This window comes from Octopus bimaculoides, chromosome 26 (genome assembly GCF_046866305.1).
Source record: "Octopus bimaculoides isolate indiv1 chromosome 26, ASM4686630v1, whole genome shotgun sequence".
NCBI lineage: Eukaryota > Metazoa > Mollusca > Cephalopoda > Octopoda > Octopodidae > Octopus > Octopus bimaculoides.
The window spans coordinates 21,033,490-21,057,292 of record NC_142953.1 but is presented as its reverse complement, the minus strand read 5'-3'; the positions used below and the strand labels follow the sequence as shown (position 1 = coordinate 21,057,292).

General features: G+C 38.2%; 1 protein-coding gene across 3 annotated transcripts in view; it reads left to right on the top strand.

Annotated features, from left to right (window-relative positions):
* Positions 1 to 1,874: 1,874 nt before the first annotated feature.
* The window catches only part of LOC128250919 (tyrosine-protein phosphatase non-receptor type 11-like), a 69,072-nt gene continuing 47,143 nt past the window's right edge, over positions 1,875 to 23,803 (top strand). Inside the window, exon 1 of one of the 3 annotated variants that reach the window (XM_089342454.1) lies at positions 1,875 to 1,957. The gene's annotated coding sequence lies outside the window, so the exon portion shown is untranslated. Of the gene's footprint in view, positions 1,999 to 23,803 lie in introns of all 3 variants that reach the window. The other 2 variants (XM_089342455.1, XM_089342456.1) reach the window with 2 other exon arrangements.

The following is a 23,803-nucleotide window of genomic DNA, read 5'->3' as shown; positions in this document are numbered from 1 at the left end:
AACATAAAGACGGACGAAATGCCGCTAAGCATTTTGGTCAGGAGACTAAACACAGAGGGAACAAAAAAGGACAGACAAAGGGATTAAGTTGATTACACCAACCCCTGTACGTAACTGGTACTTATTTAATCAACCCCAAAAGGATGAAAGGCAAAGTCGGCCTTGGCGGAATTTAAACCCAGAACGTGGAGACAGACGAAATATCACCACTAATGATTCTGCCAGCTTACCGCCTTACCATCTTAATATTTTCTGCTATAGGCACAAGCCTGAAACTTAGGGGAAGGGGACTAGTCAATTAGATCGACCCCAGTGCTTGACTGGTTGTTGTGATTTTATGTAATTATGTAGATTGTAGAAAGGCTTTCTGATGTATTTTCTAGTTCTCAGATACAGCCGTTTGATTACCTAAAATAGCCATAGAATCTGAACCCATTTCATCTCACTTTGTGCATTTAAATTTTGATAAAGTGTCATTAGAATATTAAACGGAAAGTAAAAATGAGTGAATTCATTATTAATCAGGTGAATATATCGGTTCGTTTGTTTAACCCTTTCGTTACTGTATTTCTGTTGAGATGCTCTGTGTTTCTTTCAATTAATTTTAAAAAACAAAGGGTTTAATAAAACAACTCAGTTATCATTAAGCTAGTGTTAGGAACATAAATTGTAACTAAGGTTTGGTAGAAGATTTTAATTCAAAACTTATAAAAACAAGACATTTGTACTCAGAGCCAGAGGCAGTTTCAGCTGGATTGGTAACGAAAGGGTTAAATATGTAGACTCTTTTTTTGTTTGAGTATGTGGACTTGTGCTGGATATTAATAGTGTATATTTGTATCTTGTGGAGGTGCAATGGCCCAGTGGTTAGGGCAGCGGACTCGCAGTCAGAAGATCGCGGTTTCAATTCCCAGACCAAGTGTTGTGTGTGTTTATTGAGCGAAAACACCTAAAGCTCCACGAGGCTCTGACAGGGGGTGGTGGTGACCCCTGTTGTACTCTTCCGCCCCAACTTTCTCTCACTTTTCCTGCTTCTTGAGTAAAGCTGCGATGGACTGGAGTCCTATCCAGCCTGGCTAGACTTTAAAAGGATGCATAAGTAATAAATAATATTTGTATCTTACTGAATAAGTATAAATTAAGGTGTGTATATTGTTTTCAAGAGCTGATCGAATTGTAAGCAAATAAAAGTCTAGGTTCACTGCTTTCTTGTTCAAACTGTCAGTATACTTCACTGGTATTTGTTTTTGTTGACCCCAAAAAGATGATATGCAAAGTTGACTTCAGTAGAATTTGAACATGGAATCTCAAGACAGAAGAAATGCCACTGAGTATATCGCCCGGCATGCTGACAGTTCTGCTACCCCACCGCCTTAATAATAATAATAATAATAATAATAATAATAATCCTTTCTCCTGTAGGCTCAACGCTTGAAATTTTGGGGGAGGGAAATAGTCGATTACATCGACCCCAGTGTTTCACTGGTACTTAATTTATTGACCCCGAAAGGATGAAAGGCAAAGTTGACTTCGGCAGAAATTGAAGACAGACAAAATGCCGCTAAGCATTTTTCCTGGCGTGCTAACAATTCTGCCAGCTCACTGCCTATAATAATTATTATTATTATTATTATAATTATAAACTAAAAGCCAACTCCCTCCTCGTTAACTTTCACTAATTAACAGAAACAATAGTAGTAGTAGTAGAAGTAGTAGTTGTAGTAGTATTACAACTGTTTGTGTTGTTGTGGTGGTGGTGGTGGTGGTGGGTGATCTGGCGTGTTAAACTAATTATCATCTTTTAATATTAACGATAATGATGTTTGAAAAGTACGAGCCAACCCTTCCTGGCTAAAATTTCATCACTTGTTACATTCTTTCAGAACTGTATCGCCTGCACGAAGGGAAGGGCACATCTATGCAGCAGAGAAGCAGCAATAATGTTGAAACAGTTTAGGTCTGTTGTTCCAAGCTACATTCACAAATATATACCCACTGGTTCTTTTTTTTTTTCCTTTTTTTTTTTTTTTTTTTTTTGGTGTTTTATTTTTCACCTCCTGTTTCCTCTGCATCCGCCTTCCTCATCCCATCCTTGTCTTCCTCCTCTGCTAGTTTGTAAACTCCATCCTTACCTGCATCGAACTGAGCTGAACCGGCAAACAACCCTTCTTCCTACAGGGAGAGATAGTGTGTGTGTGTGTGTGAGAGAGAGAGAGAGAGAGAGAGAGAGAGAGAGAGAGAGAGAGAGCCAGCCAGCCTGCCTAAGTGTAAGTGAGAAAGAGACAGAAAGAGTGTCTAAGTGTGAGTGAGAGAGATAGAGACACAGAGCCTGAGTGAAAGAGAGACAGAGCCTGAGTGAGAGAGAGAGACAGCCTGAGTGTGAGAGAGAGCCGGAGTGTGAGTTAGGGCCTGAGTGTGAGTGAAGGAGAGAGAGAATGAGTTTATGAAAGGAAGAGAGTATGACTGAGAGACATTGCAGGGGTAGAATGTGTGTGTGTGTGTGTGTGTGTGTGACAGACATGGAGAGAAAATGTGTGACATAGAAAGCAAACATGTCCTGAGATTGAGAGCTAGTGACAAATATGTGAATTTTTATGGATCAATATGAAACTTTTCAACTACAACTACTTTTTTTTTTTTTTTCTAAGAAAGAAAGAAAGATGTTGTGATGTTTATGCCAATCTTTTCACACATACAATCATTCATTAATCTCTACATCTGCCATCCATCTATTCATTCATTTATTCCTAAGCAGCGAATATGAAATGGTTTCCAAATGTGAAATGCTAAACCAAGGGACCAAAGTGAAACCAAAGTTGACATAGTAAAAAAAACAAAAAACAAAACTCTTATCAAGAACTTTCTCCTGGTATTCCCTCGATACCTAAATAAAAGAATTTGCTAATGGTGGCACAGGCCTGCATCTATGTAGGGTTCTTGCTGGTGCAGGGGTCTGTGCAGACATAAGGCACATGCAAGCATAAAGCTTCATATTCTATAGGAGAGCAGAGCAAGCAAACAATTATCATATTTTAACATGTATAAGGACCCCCATAATTTTGGGGGCTTAAAATTTAGAAAAACGGTTTTGTAAGGGATTATAATATTATCCATGTATAAGAAACTCCCATATTTTTTAAACCTAATTTTTGACAAAAAAGGGTTCATTATACACATTAAAATACGGTATATCTGTCCCGATACTTCCCTGGGACTTCATCAACCAGGAAGAATGAAAGGTAAATCCAACATAAGTGAAGTTTGAATTGGAAATATAAAGCAACAAAGCTAAATATTATTAGGTAACTAATTAGAGTTCTGAGAGGTGAAATAAACTAAAGAATATGGTATTGGATTAGCAGCCAAGATGTTTGCTATTCATATATTTTGCTTAAACTTTTTTTATCATTATTTTTAATTGGCAGAAATTATAACTAAAAGTATGTATGTATGTATGTGTATATATATATATATATATATATATATATATATATATATATACATACATATACATACATATATATATATGTATATATATTTTATAATTATATAAATAATTATAACAAGGGCTTGGCTTACGCCTCACCACGCACTGAAAAATAGACGTCAATAGACAGTATTACCACCATAAATTCTCTGAGAATAAACACACCACATATTCTCAGAGAATTTATGGTGCTAATAGTATCTTTTGACGTCTATTTTTCAGTGTGTGCTGAGGCACAAGCCAAGCCCTTCTTATAATTATAAAATATTTGTAAAATTTACCTATGAGGTTTTTATTTACGCTCTGACCACTTGATAAAAATCATTAATGATTCTTACCCTTTATTATATATATATATATATATATATATATATATATATATATATATAGATATATATATAAGTCAGTAAATAGTGGGGTTATATATATATATATATCTGTGTGTTTGTAATGTATATGGCCTGGCTCTCCATTGGTTACGCCAACGAGGGTTCCAGTTGATCCACTCAACAGAACAGCTTGCTCATGGAATTAACATGCAAGTGGCTGAGTACTCCACAGACATGTGTACCCTTAATGTAGTTCTCGGGGATATTCAGCGTGACACAGAGTGTGACAAGGCTGGCCCCTTTGGAATACAGGTACTGCTCATTTTTGCCAATTGAGTGTTCTGCTCAAGAACATAATGTGCTACCGAGAATTGAACTCACGACATTAAGATTGTGAGCCAAAAACACTAACCACTAAGCTATGTATATACACACACATGTATATGTATATACACACACACGTATATGTATATATACACACATGTATATGTATATACACAAACATGTATATGTATATACACACACATGTATATGTATATGCACACACACATATGTATATGTATATACACACATGTACATATGTATAAACACACACATGTATATATGTATATACACACACACATATATATATATGTATATATATATGTATATATATATATATATATATATATATATATATATATATACATATATACATATATGTATATACACACACATATGTATATATATTGATTAGTTATAGGATTCAATAGAATCTAGACAATCAACACATAGGATACCATATGTATATATTTGCACACACATGCAATAAGCAGGCTTCTTTTAGTTTCCATCTAGCGATTTCCTTCAGAAAGCATTGCTTGGCCCAGGGCTTTAAAAGAAGGCACTTGTTCAAGGTACCATACAGTGGGACTGAACCCAAAACCATGCTAAGCTAAGAAGCAAGCTTCTTAACCACACATCCATGGACTGGTATATTGTGTACCAGTAATATACTGGGTTTCATTTAATTCACTACATCCTCTCTCCCTACACATCATTGCTATCATTTTACCAAATTAATGCAAACCATTTCATACATCTCGCTTATGTATTTACCAAAATATACAAACATCTCCACCTCCGGTTCTGTTCCGCTACCAAACTCGCAGACTTTCTCGTCTGCACAAGAAACCAGCATCAGTGCATGATTGTCACAACTTCCCATTTTCTCCCACCTACAAACCCGAGATTTCTTCTATTAATGTTATGGTTCTTGTTGCTGCATGACATGTACCAAGCGCTGTAGAATAGAGCTAAGCTCAAACTGAGCCAAACTCAACATTGCTTTTGATATCCAAGTTTTTAACCAGTTCATTTCGTTTTCCTCCATTTTATTCCCAAAAGGAAAAGCTTGAATACCATAATGCTCTAGTGAAATCAGAGGTTCTCAACCAGGGTCTGTGTGACCCTTAAGGGTCCATACAAGATTTTGTTGTCAAAAATTAAGGGCAATAAGATCTGTTATACTTCTACAATGCACAAAATATTTAACAATTTCTTTTTTTTATACAGTTTCTAATTATATTTAATTACAAAAATAATAGCATTTTTTTTTATATACATCAGACAACTACAGGGATCTAGTAGGGTAAGACAGAAATCAAAGGGGTCTGTTAGCAAAAAATGGTTGAGAACCACTGATGTAAATGAAGAAAACTGTCATAAAGTAAAATGAAAAAAAAATAATCAAATCCTTGCATGACCTTCACCACATCCCATTTCTCTCCGTTTGACTATAAATGTTTTTTATTGCTTATAAAAGAAATTTTTATCATGTTTTTATTTCACTTCTTGTTACAAAATTATTTTTATTATTATTACTATTAATATTATTATTATTACATAATTTTTATCATCTTTATTATTGCATAATTATCGCCATTATTATCATCATTACATAATTATTGTCATCTCTATTATTACATAATTATTAGTTATTTTATTTTTATTACATAATTATTTTTATTATTACATAATTACTATAGTTATTTTTGTTAATTACGTTATTATCATAATTGTCATTTTTATCATTGTTATTATTATTGTTATTATTATTATTGGTGGCTGTAGCGAAAGAGGTAGTTTGGACAAGGCTGAAAGGCATGAGGACAGATACATTCCTCTTTGGTAGAGGAAGTCTCATTGACTCTTTCAAGTTTCACTCGAAAAGGAAATTGAGAGTGGAGAGTGAAGTGCTGTCCTCGAGTGAGTTCATTGAAAGGTGGGTGAAAATTGCGAAAATGGCAAGAGTGGATGGTACTTCTCTAAGTGTAGACCTGTGAGTCGGAGAGAAAGAATTGGAGAGGGCACTTGCTCATAAGGTATCAGGGATGTATCGGACAGTGGGGTTCCTCAATTATCCCTAGAGGCATTCCTGTATCAGGAGGGCCACATCTCTATCATCCTCCCCACCACTTTTTTTTTAACCTTTGCCTGCTGCATATTTGTCCCTTCTTTTTCAGTCTATACCATGTAGACTTTCTTTTTTTCTTATCCTTTCATTATTATAGGCGCAGGAGTGGCTGTGTGGTAAGTAGCATACTTACCAACCACATGGTTCTGGGTTCATTCCCAGTGCGTGGCACCTTGAGCAAGTGTCTTTAACTATAGCCTCGGGCAGACCAAAGCCTTGTGAGTGAATTTGGTAGACGGAAACTGAAAGAAGCCCATTGTGTATATATATATATATACATATATATATATATATATATAAGTGTGTGTGTGTGTGTATATGTTTGTGTGTCTGTGTTTGTCCCACCAACATCGCTTGACAACCGATGCTGGTGTGTTTACGTCCCTGTAACTTAGCGGTTCGGCCAATGAGGCCGATAGAATAAGTACTAGGCTTCCAAATAATAAGTCCTTGGGCTGATTTGCTCGACTAAAGGCGGTGCTCCAGCATGGCCGCAGTCAAATGACTGAAACAAGTAAAAGACAAAGAGATATGTAAATCCCCACACTTTATCTGTCTCTGTATTGTTTCCCTCATCCTTTGCCCTTGTGGCAAATAAATGAAATCCTTATTTATTATTATTATGAAGGCAGCGAGCTGGCAGAATCGTTAACACACCAGGCGAAATGCTTAGTGGTATTTCGTATGTCTTTGTTCTGAGTTCAAATTCCTCCAAGGTCGACTTTGCCTTTCATCCTTTCGGGGTCAATAAATTAAGTACCACTGAAACACTGGGGTTGATGTAATCGACAATACCCTTCTCCTGCCAAATTTCAGGCCTTGTGCCTATAGTAGAAAGGATTATTATTATTATTATTATTATTATTATTATTATTATTAAGACAGTGGACTGGCAGAATTGTTAGCACGCCAGGTGAAATGCTTAACGACATTTCATCTGTCTTTACATTCTGAATTCAAATTCGGCTGAGGTTGACTTTGCCTTTCATCGTTTTGGGGTCAATAAATTAAGTACCAGTTACACAATGGGGTCGATGTAATCAAGTAGGCCTCTTCCCCCAAATTTCAGGCCTTTAGTAGAAAGCATTCTCTCTTTCCTCTTTTACTTGTTTCAGTCATTTGACTGCGGCCATGCTGGAGCACTGCCTTTAGTCGAACAAGTCAACCCCGGGACTTATTCTTTGTAAGCCTAGTACTTATTCTATCTGTCTCTTTTGCCGAACCGCTAAGTTACAGGGATGTAAACACACCAGCATCGGTTGTCAAGTGGTGTTGGGGAGGGGGGGGACAAACACAGACACACAATCACGCACACATATATATACGACAGGCTTCTTTCAGTTTCCGTCCACCAAATTCACTCACAAGGCTTCAGTCGGGCTGAAGTTATAATAGAAGACACTTGCCCAAGGTGCCACGCAGTGGGACTGAACCCAGAACCATGTGGTTGGTAAGCAAGCTACTTACCACACAGCCACTCCTGCGCCTATCATTATTTTTATTATCAATTATTATTATTATTAATATTATTATTATTATTATTATTATTATAATATAAACCAATCAACCAGGTGACTCAGGTGTCTCTTAAACTCTTTCTATAATTTTACCTCCTGTATCAATAAAGGTATTCTGGTCATGTGAAGTGCCATTTGTCACACAGTTGACTGTTTTTGTAGAATCAAGATGTTGAATTAAGAATTAAGATTAGCTTTGAAACTTTTTCAAATTATTGAACAGGTTATGCTCTGTGGTAAAATGTTTGCTTCCCAACCACATGGTTCTGGGTTCAGATCCACTGCATGGCACCTTGGGCAAGTGTCTTCTTTTATATCCCCAGACTAACAAAAGCTGTGTATAAATTTAACACACGGAAACTGAAAGAAGCCCACTGTGTGTGTATTTTGTATATTCATCATCATTATCATCATTTAACATCCATTTTCCATGCTGGCATGAGTTGGATGGTTCGACAGGAGCTGGCAAGGCCAGGGACTGTACCAGGTCCCATGGTCTGTTTTTGTTAGATTTCTACAGTTGGATGCCCTTCCTAACGACCACCACTTTACAGAGTGTACTTGGTATTTTATACGTGGCCCCAGCATGGGTGCTTTATCCACATACACACACACACACACACACACACCTACGTATATTTGTTTGGCCCCTACCACTGCTTCACAGGTTTTGTTTGTTTATTTCCCCTGTAACTTAGCCCTTCAACCAAAGAGATCAATAGAAGAAAGTTGGTTGATTTATTCGACCAAAAACCCTTCAAGATTTAAAAATCGAAAATAAACATCAGCTTTTTCAAATAAAGACTTTTCTATTGACTAAATTTGAATATTATAACTTTTCAAACCCTGTTCTACCCCATTAACATTCAGATTATTTTCTCAAATCTAATGTTTATTTAATCATGTTGTTTTGAATAAATCCTGCATTATCTTGTAGCTTTGAGATTTCAATGATGTAACTGTTTATTTTTAGATCATTGTAGGATTGGTGTGAACATAATAAGACAGGTAGAATATTTGGGCTGGATATGACCAGTTTCGTTACCCTATTTTTGTTGAGATGCTCTGTGTTTCTTTCAATTAATTTTAAATATAATAAATATTTTATTAAAATAACTTGGTTATCATTAAGCTAATGTTAGGAACATTAATTGTAACTAAGGTTTGATGGAAGATTTTAATTCAGAACTTTTGAAAACAAGACATTTGTACTACAAAGCCAGAGGCAGTTTCAGCCAGGTTGGGAACGAAAGGGTTAAGAATTGTTTCTCTATTGTATATTTTAACCCTTTTGTTACCCTATTTCTGTTGAGATGTTCTCTGCTTCTTTCAATTGATTTTAAATATAACAAAGAATTTAGTAAAATAACTTGATTATCATTAAGCTAGTGTTAGGAACATAAATTGTGACTAAGGTTTGGTGGAAGATTTTAATTCAGAACTTACAAAAACAAAGCATTTGTACTACAGAGCCAGAGGTAGTTTCAGGTGGGTTGGTATCAAAAGGGTTAAATGTTAAAGTGTTTAAATTACATTAGATGAGATACTTACCATGCATTGTTAAAGATTAAAAATCTCTTAAATTTTGGATATTTTTTTCAAAATTTACCATTACTCTTTTGATTTTTGTTCTTTTTATTTAGATTTTCAACTTTGAATTATTTTTCTGAAGAGTTCAGGTTACAACAGCTCGTTCTGTTTTCAAAATTCTTTTTGGTAGAGATTAGAGAAATAGCTCTCTCAAAGCAGGGAATAAATGTTATTTGAAATTTGAACCCTTTTAAAATAGAAGAAATCTAAGAATTGAAACTTTTGAAATTGTTTTCAAATCTTTTAAGAAGTCATTAAAATAAGATTGTCTTCAGCTGTGAAGTTGAAATTTTCAGAAAATATCTCTCTCATAGAAATAAACTAATGGTAAGAATTTGTACAAAAAAAAAAAAACTTTGAGAACGTAGCCAATGGTTATACGTTGAATTTGACTGAAATCACCTGTGTGGGTGCGTGCGTGTGTATTTGTGTGTGTGTGTGTGTATTTGTGTATGCATGTATCTGTGTATATGCATGCATGTATGTGTGTACATGTGTGTGTGCATATGTATATATATATATATATATATATATATCATCAGCTTATAGTGGCCAGGTAGATATATTTCAACACACATTAGGTGGTGAACTGACAGAATGCTTAGTAGCATTTCATCTGTCCTTATGTTCTGAGATCAAGTGCTGCTGAGGTTGACTTTATATTTCATCCTCTTGGGGTCAACAAAATAAGTACCTGCTGAACACTAGGTCAAAGAAATCGACTTAAACCCCCACCCCTGCCCTGATATCGATGGCCTTGTGCCAGAGTTTTAAATCAATATTTAACATACATATAAATAATTAATATATGTAAATGAGACTAATTTATTCAAATATTTAACATGTAAAAATGTATCTAATATATGTAAATACTAGCTGTTAGACCTGGCGTTGCTCGTGTTTGTAAACATACTAACATTGGTTGTCAAGCGGCAGTCGGGGGACAAACACAGACACACAAATACACACACACACATGTATAAATGTATATATATATATATATATGGTGTGAATATATATATATATATATATATATATATATATGATGGGCTTCTTTCAGTTTCCATCTATCAAATCCACTCACAAGGCTTTGTTCAGCCCGAGGCTATAGTAGAAGACACTTATCCAAGGTGCCACATAGTGGGACTGAACCTGGGACGGTAAGCAAGCTACTCACCACACAGCATGTATATTTATTTGTTTCAGTCCTTTGACTGTGGCCATGCTGGAGCACCACCTTTTGTCGAGCAAATCGACCCCGGGACTTATTGTTTGTAAGCCTAGTACTTATTCTATCAGTCTCTTTTGCCGAACTGCTAAGTGACGGGGACATAAACACACCAGCATCGGTTGTCAAGCAATGCTAGGGGGGACAAACACAAGCACACACATATATATATACATATATACGACGGGCTTCTTTCAGTTTCCGTCTACCAAATCCACTCATAAGGCTTTGGTCGGCCTGAGGCTATAGTAGAAGACACTTCCCAAGATGCCACGCAGTGGGACTGAACCCAGAACCATGTGGTTGGTAAGCAAGCTACTTACCTGCGCATATATATAAACATTTATTATATACTGCAATTATTATTATTATTAATATTATTACATCATGAAGGCTGCAAAACACACACACACACACACACACACACACACACACACACACACACACACACACACACACACACACACACACACATGTATACACACAATGGGCTTCCTCCCAGTTTCTTCCTACCAAGTTCACTCACAAGGCACTGGTCAGCCCAGGGCTAAATGTAGAAGATACTTGCCCAAAGCATCACACAGTGGGTCTGAACCCAAAGTGACACAGTTTCAAAGCAAGCTTCTTAAACATCCAACCATAATGATGAGGCTCTTGATGACGACGACGACGATGATGTTGATGATGGTGCTAATTAATATTTGAGAATTTACTTGAAGAGACAGGCTGCACAGAAACTACCAAAATTATCTATACTCCTGTAGGTGGTGTTAGTAGTAGTGTTGGTGGTGGTGATGTAGTAGTAGCAGTAATAGTAATATTGTCCTTTACAAGTGTCCCTTTGTTTTATATAACTGCTAAATACCGTTGTCGCCCCCCCTCTCTTCTCCTCCTCCTTCTGACCCAATTCTGTCTGACCCTGTGCAGCCATGAAAAAGGGGATGTTAAATATGATGTGTGTTTATACTATTCTTTTCTTTTTTTTTTTAACTTGTTTGTCATTTTGATTGTGGGGGCCATGCTGGAGCACCACCTTAAAAGGGCATTTTTAGTTGAAGAAATCGATTCCGGGACATATTCTTTGTAAGCCTAGTACTTATTCTATCAGTTGCTTTTTACTGCACCACTAAGTTACGGGGGACGTAAACACACCAACATCAGTTGTCGAGGGAACGGGGGCAACCACAGCCATTGTGAATGGATTTGGTAGGTGGAAACTAAAAGAAGCACCAGGCTAGAACTTTGATAGATAGGGATAGACTGAGTACATATTGCAGAAAGGGACCCTAATCTAAAACCAACTTAGCAAATAATAAAGGGCCATGTGTGTATCCACTGAAAGGGGAACTCTTAGAGTTTTTAATATGTACCTATCCCTTCTGAGAGAGGGTTTATTCTTTTCTACCTTAGGCATAAGGCCCCAAATTTTTGGGAGGTGGGGGCAGTCAATTAGATTGATTCCTGTATGCAATTGGTACTTGATTTATCAATCCCAAAAGGATGAGAGGCAAAATCAACTTCAATGGAATTTTAACTCAGAATGTAAAGACAGACAAAATACTGCTAAGCATTTTGCCCAGCATGCTAACATTTCTGCCAGCTCACAACCTTCAACCTTTTAAATATTCTTTTCTACTCTAGGCACAAGGCCTGGAATTTTGGAGGAGGGGGCCAGTCAATTGGATTGACGGATCTTTTTTAAAACGGGGGCCACATTTTTCATTAACGAAACACTTTGAAACTTGGAACACTGGTAGAATGTGTCATATAAAACATCTTTTTCTCTTAGTCTTCTTTAAAAAAAAAGAAATCCCTAAGTTATTCCATGTTAAAGTTGTCGTATTTCTGTTATTTCAACCAATCACTGACGTCCATTCAGCCGATATACATTAAGTGCCGACTACATAAACAAACGATTCTGAAACAATTAACCCTAACCCTAACCCGAGGGTTAGGGTTAGGGTTAAAGCAAATTTAAAATGAAAAAAGCAAATAAAACGAAGGTATGGAGATTAAATACGCTTTACATCGCTTAATCAGCCAAAGGAGTAAATATAAACAACTGAATACTTGTCAGTGATTGGTTGAAATTATCGAAATAAGACAATTTTTTACATGAAATAAATTCGAATACAAAAATATTTTTCTGTTCTATAACACAAAATAGATAAGTATACGAAGTTTGAAAGTCTTTCGGTACCAAAAACACTACATAAAACATTAATGAAAAATGTGGCCCCCGTTTTAAAATAGATCCGGATTGACTCCAGTACACAACTGGTACTTAATTTGTTGACCTCGATGCAATTTGAACTCAGAACATAAAGACAAACGAAATACCGCTTAGCATTTCACCCAGCATGCTAATGATTTTTATTTCTTTATTGCCCACAAGGGGCTAAGCATAGAGGGAACAAACAAGGACAGACAAATGGATTAAGTCGATTACATCGACCCCAGTGTGTAACTGGTACTTAATTTATCGACCCCGAAAGTCGACCTCGGCGGAATTTGAACTCAGAACGTAACGGCAGATGAAATACCGCTAAGCATTTCACCCGACATGCTAACGTTTCTGAGTGCTTGCTGCCTTCGAGTGAGGGTTTATCAGTTTTATAAATAACTATGTTTGTCCATCATTGTCTACATAACCAAGGACACCACATGGGAGAAGAAGATGGGTCACAGTGCATTTGGTGTGTCCAATCAGTCCGATGCATGCTTGGAAGGTTCGGCTGGGAATCAAGGCAGCAAGTTGCTTTCTAGACTTGCGCAGCCCACATTTTCTTTATGCACCTGCAATCCTGTTCTGTTTGTAGGAGGTGGCACCTCCAGTTGGTGCAGGTTTTCCAGGCAGGGTGGTCCTGTGCTTGCACCACCCCCCCTCCCGGTGTCGGAGGGGAGTAGAGGGTGCAGTGCACGGGGGGGGGGTTATTAGTTTTAATAGGAAAAAGCCAGGTGGTGATGAGAGAGAGAGAGAGAGAGAGCAAGAGAGAAATAAGTTAGGGTGGTGGTGACCTTGCTGGTGATGGTAGAAATGATGGTGGAGGGGATGGGGTGGGTGAAAGTACTTAAGATTAATGTGGAGGTGGTAGGGGGAATAGTTGTGACACTATCACCTTTGTATCTCCTTAAATCTATTGTTTGTGTGTGTGTAACTATATTTGTGTGTGTGAACAAAACTGTGTATTAGTGTGTGTGTGTGTGTGTGTGTGTGTGTTATCCTCTCACTTCCCAACAGACACCATCTTTGTCTTTTGCTAGGTCTTCCTAGCTATCCCCTTTCCCCCCTCTCTTTTCATCCTCTGTTCCTCTTCCTTTCACTCCTTTCTCCTTTCCCTCCTTTTTCTCTCTCTCTCTCTCTCACTCTTTCTGCTGATCTCAACAATTTTTTCTTCACCCTCTCAGTCAAGACCCATTTTCCACCTGTTCTCCTCCTCCTCCCACCCTCAATTTATCCTTTCATTTTTCCCCCCTCCGCCAACCCCTACCCATCCACCCACCAAATACCTGTCCTCCATCACAGTTCAACAATAAATAACCCCCCCCCCAGTGTCTCTCACTCCCCCTCTCCCCACAATAATTGTCCTTTCAGTTGCTGTCACTCACTAACTCTACCTTCCTGCTTGTCTGCCTGTCTGTCAGCCTGCCTGCCTGCTTGTCTGTCTCTTCAGTCCCCTCCCCTCAACTCCCTATAGCTAGCAATCTATATATTTCTCTCCTACTGCCTGTGTATATATAGTTGTGTGTGTATGTATACTTGAGTGTGTGTGTATAGTTTTGTGTGTGCGTGTGTGCATATGCTTTTCTGTGTGTGTGTGTGTGTGTATGTATACTTTTGTATGTATCTACTAGTGTATGTGTGTATACTTTGTGTGTATGAGTGTTGGTTGGAATAGATCCAGTGTGTGTATGTGTGTGTGCATGGGTGTATGTACCTATGTATGCATGTGTAGGACTGTCTACCTATATGAGCAGGTATTCACTTTCCTGCTCACCTGTGTCTCCATGTCTTCACATTGCCCCCACCTCCTGCAATAAGTAATGCAGTTTTTAATGTTTATATCCAACATAAACCTTGTCCTACGGTACAGTTGGACACTTTGATGCTTCAAAAATAATGACCTTATTTCAGTTAAGATATGACCACATTTGGTGTGATAAAAGCGCCTCCCCACCACCACCACCAGTTATGTGTAACACATCTTAACCCTTCAGTTACCAACCAAGCTGAAACCACGTCTGGTTCTGTAGTACAAATGTCTTGTTTTCAGAAGTTCTGAATTGAAATCTTCCACCAAACCTTAGTCACAATTTATGTTCCTAACACTAGCTTAATGATAACAAAGTTGTTTTACTAAATTCTTTGTTATATTTAAAATTAAATGAAAGAAACAGAGAGCATCTCAAAATAAATGTAGTAATGAAAAGTTCTTTGTGCGTTAGATCATGTCCTATTTAAATTTAAAGCAATGGAGCAGTACATTATGAAAAATGACAAAAGTACATTCGATTCAGCAGGAAACATTATTGTATAATAATAATAATAATAATGTTTATAGGTGCAGGTGTGGCTGTGTGATAAAAAGTTTACTCACCAACCACATGGTTCTGGAAGGTGCCTTGAGCAAGTGTTTTTTTACTATAGCCTCGGGCCGGCCAAAGCCTTGTGAGTGGATTTAGTAAACAGAACCTGAAATTTGGTGTATATATATGTGTGTGTGTATATATGTGTGTGTGTGTGTATATTTATATATATATATATATATATATATATATATATACATATATTTAAGAATTTAAGGAATGGAGAAAACGCATGTTATAATTGCATACTTTATTCCTACATATGTTTCAAAGGATTACAACCTGTGTGATCCATAGGGATATATATGTGTGTATATGTGTACAAATCTACGTATATGTAAGCATATATAATTGTGTATGTATTTGTATAAACCCATATGTATGCGTTATTAGGTTCTGTATGTAAGTAAATATTTCTATATGTATGTGTGTGTATGTATGTATATATGTATGTATGCGTGTATGTGTGTTTATGTATGTATATGTATGTGTACATGTGTGTATGTGTATATATGTGTGTGTGTGTACGAATATATATATATGTATACATGCACACACACACATATATATGGATATGTGGATGTATGTATATGGGTATGTGTATGTATGTATATATAAAAACACTTGAGTTATTTATCTTTTATATATATATGTATATGTATATGTATATGTATTTGTATGTATGTATGTATGTGCATGTGTGTGTTTACGTATGTATACATGTATGTATATGTATATGCGAATCTGTTTATTTGATTAGGTAATAGGCGTAGATGTATAGCTATGTGTATGTGTATATTTCTATATATACATGTGTGTATATATAAATGGATACATATATGTATATGGGGACATGCACACATGTGTATATTTGTATATGCGTGGGTACGTATGTGCATATGTATAAATGTGGACGTATGAGTGTATATATATGTGTGTGTGTATATATATATATGTATATACAAGTGCACATATGTATGTATATGTATATACATATATATATATATATATGTGTGTGTGTATCAGTATGCATGTATGTGTGTGTTTGTGTATATGTATTTATGTATGCATGTACGTTCTCACACATTTATAGGTATGTGTTGTCCAACCCACTATCCGGCAGCGTCCAATTCTCTAACGGTTTTTTCAAATGAATCAAGTCATAACCTTATCCATCTATTGTTTTCATAATCGGTCATAATGTCTTACGTTTAAGATGATTCCCATGCTTTCCCTGATGAGAAGGTTACAATTTTAATATCAAAGACCCCTATGGATCACACAGGTTGTAATCCTTTGAAACATATGTAGGAATAAAGTATGCAATTATAACATGCGTTTTCTCCATTCCTTAAATTCTTAAATATACTCAAATACCCAAAATTTCAAGGAGTTCCTGCCTTAAAAACAGGAGCTAAACACAGTTATTTTGTGTTCTTTGCTACATTGGTTTCTATTAACCCATTTATTCTATCAGAAGAATTTTTATTCATTAAGATAGAAGAAATACACATAATTATATATATATATATATATATATATATATATATTTCTTTTATTCTTTTACCTGCTTCAGTCATTTGACTGCAGCCATGCTGGAGCACCGCCTTTTAGTCTAGCAAATCGACTCCAGGACTTTTTTATTGTAAGCCTAGTACTTATTTTATCAGTCCTTTTGCCGAACCGCTAAGTCATGGGAGATGTACTCACACCAGCGATGTTGGGGGGTGGGGACAAACACAGACACATAAGCATATACACACACACACACATGCATATATATATATATATATATATATATGATGGGCTTTTTTCAGTTTCGTCTACCAAATCTACTCTCAAGTCTTGACCCGAGGTTATAGTAGAAGACACTTGCCCAAGGTGCCACGGAGTGGGACTGAACTCAGAACCATGTGGTTGGGAAGCAAGCTACTTACCACACAGCCACTCCTATATATACTTTATCATTTATTCTTAATAGAATTCAAAATAAAACCACATTAATTATTATATTGAGTGGCCAGCATGAAATAAAACCTTGTAGGTAATTTATATACTAAATTAATAATTATATACATAATTATATAATTGTATTAAAGAGGTCGGGAAAGAACCTCCTCCAGCATTCTGAAAGTAGAAGCCAAAGGTAGTAAAAAACCACTGTGTAACTCCTATAAAAAACACGAGTTTCGTAGAGGGGCTTCTTTGGCGTCTACTTTCAGCATGTTGGAGAAAGTTCTTTTCTAATAGCTTTAATATAATTATATATATAATTATTAATTGTGTGTGTGTGTGTGTGTATAGTGCAGGCATGGCTGTGTGGTAAGAAGTTCATTTCCAAACCACATGGTTCTGGGTTCAGTCCCACTGGGCAAGTGTCTTCTACTATAGCCTCAAGCTGACCAAAGCCTTGTGAGTGAATTTGGTAGACGGAAACTGAAAGAAGCCTGTTGTATATCGTCGTCGTCGTCGTTTAACGTCCGCTTTCCATGCTAGCATGGGTTGGACGATTTGACTGAGGACTGATGAAACCAGATGGCTACACCAGGCTCATGTCTTTGTGTATGTGTTTGTACCTTATCACTGTCTAACAACTGGTGTTGGTGTGTTTACATCCCTGTGACTTATTCTAGCATATCTTTTACCAAACTAATAAGTACCAGGCTTCAAAGAAGAATAAGTCCTGTGGTCGATTCATTTGACTAAAAATTCTTCAAGGTGGTGCCCCAGCATGGCCACATATAATTATATATATATATATAATCTGAAAGGGAAAGGAATGGAAGAGAGAAATTAAGACTACATATGCTTCAAAGCTAAACACAATTTGTTAGATAACCCTAACCCGAACCCTAACACAAAACAAAAGCAATGTAACTGATCCTAAACGATTACTTTCAAGTTGTTTACGAGTAAAATGACTCACCAGTTTAGCCACAGTACAAATGGCACATTGAGGATTACTAGCTTTCTAGACCAGGATCTTTCAGATCATATTATTTTATAATTATGTATATACTTCTCTCTCAGAGTGAAAGGCAGATCGTTTGATGCCTGTGTGCGAACAGCTATGCTGTATGACAGTGAAACATGAGCTATGACAGCTGAGGACATGCGTAGACTTGAAAGACATGAAGCCAGTACTCTTCACTTGATATGCAATGTCAGTGTGTATGTTTGACAGAGTGTAAGCGTCTTGAGAGAAAAGTTAGGCATAAGAGGAATCAGATGTGATGTTGAAGAGAGACAACTGTGCTAATATGGTCACGTGATGCATATGGATGAGGGCAGTTGTGTAAAGGAGCGCCAATCTCTAACTGGAGGGAACCTGTGGTAGAGGTAGACCCAGGGAGACATGGGATGAGGGGGTGAAGCATGAGCTTTGAGCCTCATAGAGGCAATGACTGGTGACTGAGGCCTTTGGCTATATACTATGCTTGAGAGGATCTGTCAAGCCAAGTGCACCCGTGCTGGTGACATGTAAGAAATGTCTTTTGAATGTTGAGCTTCATGGAGGCGCAGTGGCTGAGTTCCTTTTCAGCGTTCGGCTTCATGGAGGCAATGACTGAAACCGTTGGTATTATGAAGACCGTTGGCATTTTCTTGAGAGGAAAACCTATCAAGCCAAGCAAAATTGCAGTCGTGACAGATACTGGTGTCACGCACCCATACTGATAGCACATAAAAGCACTCATTACACTCTCAGAGTGGTTTGGCGTTAGGAAGGGCATCCAGCCATAGAAAACCATGCCAAATTATACTGGAGTCTGGTGCAGCCTTCCAGTGTGTCAGCCCGGTCAAACCGTCCAACCCATGCCAACATGGACAATGGACTTAAATGATGATGTTGATACAGTAATCCCTCGTCAATCATGGGTGTTAGGTTCCACCTCACCCCTGATAAGTGAAAATCTATGAAGTAGAAACAGTACTGTACTGTATATTGTTTTTAATTATTTTTTATAATTTGTATATATATATTTCATTATAAATGCAAAATGACACCACAGAGGAGAAATCGACATAAACTTAAATAATAAACCATGATAGGTGAACCGTGATATGGTGAAGGATTACTGTGTATATGTACACACACACACACACACACACACGTATACCTGAGGGTGTGCTGAAAAGTTCCTGGCTTTAAGGGTATTGTGAAGGGCCTGGCTGGAGGCCCAACCTTCAGACTTAAAATTTTCATTGTGCGTTTTATCTTTTCTCTACATATTTCCTGTTACTCTGCAATGTGTATGGCTTCCTCTCCCTGTCATTCCATCACCATCACCACCACCACCACCACCACCACCACCATAGTCACCAACACCACCACCAAAAAACCCACCAGCAACAACACCACCACCACCACTACCAACATCACCACCGACACCAACACCAACAACAACAACAACACTGCTACCACCAACAACACCAAAATCACTACCACCACCATCACCACCACCATCACCACCGACATCACCACCACCACCACCACCACCACCACAACCTACATTACTACCACCACTGGCACCATCGCCACCACCAACATCACCATCACCTACACTGCCTTTGTTCCACCCCCACACCATTAATTTCCACCCTTCCTTTGAACCACCCTGATTAAACAAGAGATCCACTGTTTTATTGTTTTATTGTGTGGGCGGGGTGGGAGGAAGAGTGAAGAGGTATGGTCCATGCTGGGGCGGAAGGGTGAGTGTGCTGTGGTTAGTTTACTTGTATGTGTCATCGTTTGGCTGACCTCCACCACACAGCTTTTCGGGGAACCTTTAACTGTGACCACCGAACCATGCAAACCACCTCATGTACCCCCCCCCCACCGTTTAACATTCACTCCTATTCAACCATCACCACCATCGGCCAAGGGTTACAATTCACGCCCCCTTCAAGAATCCAGGAATTTGAGTAAACTGGGGGGGGGGGGTGATTGATGACCCCCAGTTTCTAATGACAACAAACTTTTGAAAGTTTCTGGAATGTTGGATACCTTTCAATTGTTATGAGGAATGTACAAAGGTTTTTTTGCATTTTATTTTATTTTATTTCTTATTGTCCATTCTTTGTTTCAGTCATTGGACTGCACCTCGGCCATGCTGGGGCAATAACCTTGAGGGGGTTTTAGTCAAACAAGTAAATGGACCTCAATTCATTTCACACTGCTCCAACCTACAGCACTGTAAAATGGGTACCAACTGAGAGATAGTGCAACTCTCTTTCTCCTCCTCTCTCTCTCTCTCTCATTCTCTCTTTCTCTCGCATTCTCTCTCTCTCTCATTCTCTCTCTCTCTCTCTCATTCTCTCTCTCTCTCATTCTCTCTCTCTCTCTCTCATTCTCTCTTTCTCTCTCTATCTCTCTCTCATTCTCTATCTCTCTCTCATTCTCTATCTCTCTCCCTCTCTCTCTCTCTCTATCTCTCTCTTCTCTCTCTCTCTCTCTCTCTCTCTCTCTCTCTCTCTCTCTCTCTCTCTCTCTCTCTCTCTCTCTCTCTCTCTCTCTCTCTCTCTCTCTCTATATATATATATATATATATATATATATATATATATATATATTCTGCTGACGATAGTCCGACCTTGTAAGATATAATCTTTATCTTACTAAAATTAACTTGAAACCATGGTACAGAATATAGATTGGTAAAAGTTTTTATTTTTCATTTCCTTTCGAAATTATCCCTAACTTTTGTGGTATGTAGTATTTTTGCTGCTATTTCTAGCGAGTAGATGTCCTATTATAGGCGTCTCTGCATTTCTAATGAATATATATATATATATATACACACTTCGCCTTGTCGTGCAGTTACTGTTAATACCTCGTTCAGAGATTTAACGTTGCTTGTTTTCACTTTTTCGAGATCAGTGAATAATTTCACTGGAAAAAGACATAAGTATCTGCAAAGGAAAATCTTTCGCATCGAAGGTCGGCGATTGTCGTACGCTGAGGACAGGTAAATACCTAGAAACTCGAGTCCGTGCGTATCGCAGATCAAGATGGGAAGGATGACTTCCCTTTGCAAATATCGACAGGACGCAGATGTGTGTCAAAAGCCAGCTGGAGGAGATGTTCTCCTGGGCTAAAAGCAACAGTAACATCCACCCTTAGGGGTCAGCCACATTTAAGTGGCAAATATACTTCACCCTATATATATATATATATATATATATATATATATATCGCTCTCTCTTGTATACACTCTCTTGCTCTTTCTCTTTCTTTCTTTCTCTATATCTCTTTCTCTCTGTCTTTCTCTCTCTCTGTCTCTCTCTCAGACTCTCTCCAGTCTTTCTCTCTGTCTTTCCCAGTCTCTCTCTCTTTCTCTCTCTCTCTGTCTTTCCCAGTTTCTCTCCCAGTCTTTCTTTCACCCAGTCTCTCTCTGTCTTTCTCTCTCCCAGTCTCTCTCTGTTTTTCTCTCTTCCTCTCTCTCTCTCTCTCTCTCCCTTTCTCCCTCCCTCCCACAACTATCACATCCTCCATGTCCCACTGATTCAGGAGTGGGAAAGCCAACAGGGCTCTCAGTCTGCCCTCCACCACACAAGCACCTCAAGCAATTACAGAATGAGAAGATGCTAAACTGTTGCAGGTGCAAGAATGACCGTGTGGTAAGAAGCTTGCTTCCCAACCACATGGTTCCATGCATGGCACCTTGGGCAAGTGTCTGCTACTACAGCCTCGGGATGACCAAAGCCTTGTGAGGTGAGGGGGATTTGGTAGATGGAAACCGAAAGAAGCTCTTCAGTGTATGTGTGTGTGTGCCATGTAAAAAGCACCCACTACACTTGAAGTGGTTGGCTTTAGGAAGGGCATCAGGCCATAAAAACCTTGCCAAAACAGACAATTCCCAGCCCCTGTCAAACCGTCCAACCCATGCCAGCATGGAAAACAGATGTTAAATGATGATGATGGTGATATACACATGTATCTTCATGTCTACTTGTCCCTCACCACCATTGTTTGACAACAGGTGTTGGTTTGTTCACATCTCCGTAACTCAGCAGTTTGGCAAACGAGACCAATAGAGCAAGTTCTAGGCTTAAAAAGAAAAATAAGTCCTGGAGTTCATTTGTTTGACTAAAACTTCTTCAAGGCAGTGCTCCAGCATGGCCTCAATCCAATGCCTGAAATATGTAAAAGGTATAGAACATTTTCATTAGTGAAAACATGCCAAGCTAGACTTATCCCATGTATATAACTACTATACTATACTCAGTGGCTGTGTGGTAAGAAGCTTGCTTCCCAACCACATAGTGCCAGGTTCAGTCCCATGCAGTGGGACCCTGCCCAGTGTCTTCTACTATAGGCTTGTGCCAACCAAAACCTTCTGAGTGGATTTGGTAGACAGAAACTGAAAGAAGCCCGTCGTATATGTGTGTGTATGTATATATATATGTGTGTGCATGTGTATATGTTTGTGTGTCTGTTTGTCCCCCCCCCACCACCACCACCATCGCTTGACAACCAATGTTGGTGTGTTTACGTCCCATAACTCTGCAGTTTGTATTCTTTACAATGTGTCTGTATGTCTTTTTCTTCTCTTGCTCTCTCTCTCTCTCTCTCTCTCTCTCAACTCCTCTCTCCCCATTATTGCTCTCTCTTTCTCTTCTTTCTCTGTCTCTCTCCTCTTTCCCTCTCTCTCTGTCTCTTTCCCTCTCTCTCTGTCTCTTTCCCTCTCTCTCTGTCTCTTTCCCTCTCTCTCTGTCTCTTTCCCCCTCTCTCTGTCTCTTTCCCCCTCTCTCTGTCTCTTTCCCTCTCTGTCTCTTTCCCTCTCTCATTTTCTCTCTTTACCCCTCTCTCTCTGTCTCTTTCCCTCTCTCATTTTCTCTCTTTACCTCTCTCTCTGTCTCTTCCCTCTCTCTGTCTCTTTCCCCCTCTCTCTGTCTCTTCCCCTCTCTCTCTGTCTCTTTCCCTCTCTCTCTGTCTCTTTTCTTCTCTCTCCCTCTCTCTACCCCTCTCCTTCTCTCCCTTCTTTATCCTTTCCTACTAAAGTTCTGTTTAAATGAACTCAAATACATTTTGAGTTAATAAAAAAACAAAACAGTTTAAACGAAAACCACATTACCCCCCTCTCTCCCCACCCACCTGCTTTTTCTTTCTATCTTCCTCTTCTATTTCTCATTTCCTGTTCTCTCCACCCATGCCCACCACCTCTCTCCTTTTTTCCCCCCCCTTCCTCCCAATATCAAAGATGTTATGTATATTACATTACCTGTTATTTTGTGGAAATAGAAATAAACGGATAATTAAAATTCAATTTGTTGATTAATGGAGGAAAAGGATTATAAAGGACAGCTTCATGTTTACATATTTAAACAACGCAAAGAGGAAAAATAAAAATAATAATGCATTGATGCACTGTACCAGCCTCTCCGTCTTTGCCACCCACTCCTGCAACCTACCCAGCATTTCATCTCTCTGGTCTTCCTGTTTACCACATCATCATCTCTATCCAACTTTTCCACTCTATCAGGAATCCCCTACTCCTCCATCCACTCCTAGCCCCACTCCTTTCTACCCGTTTTGTACCTTGAACATTCATCCTATCACCTCATTACTATTACTTTTATCATTTTCCAACTCTACCCAATGACTCCCAC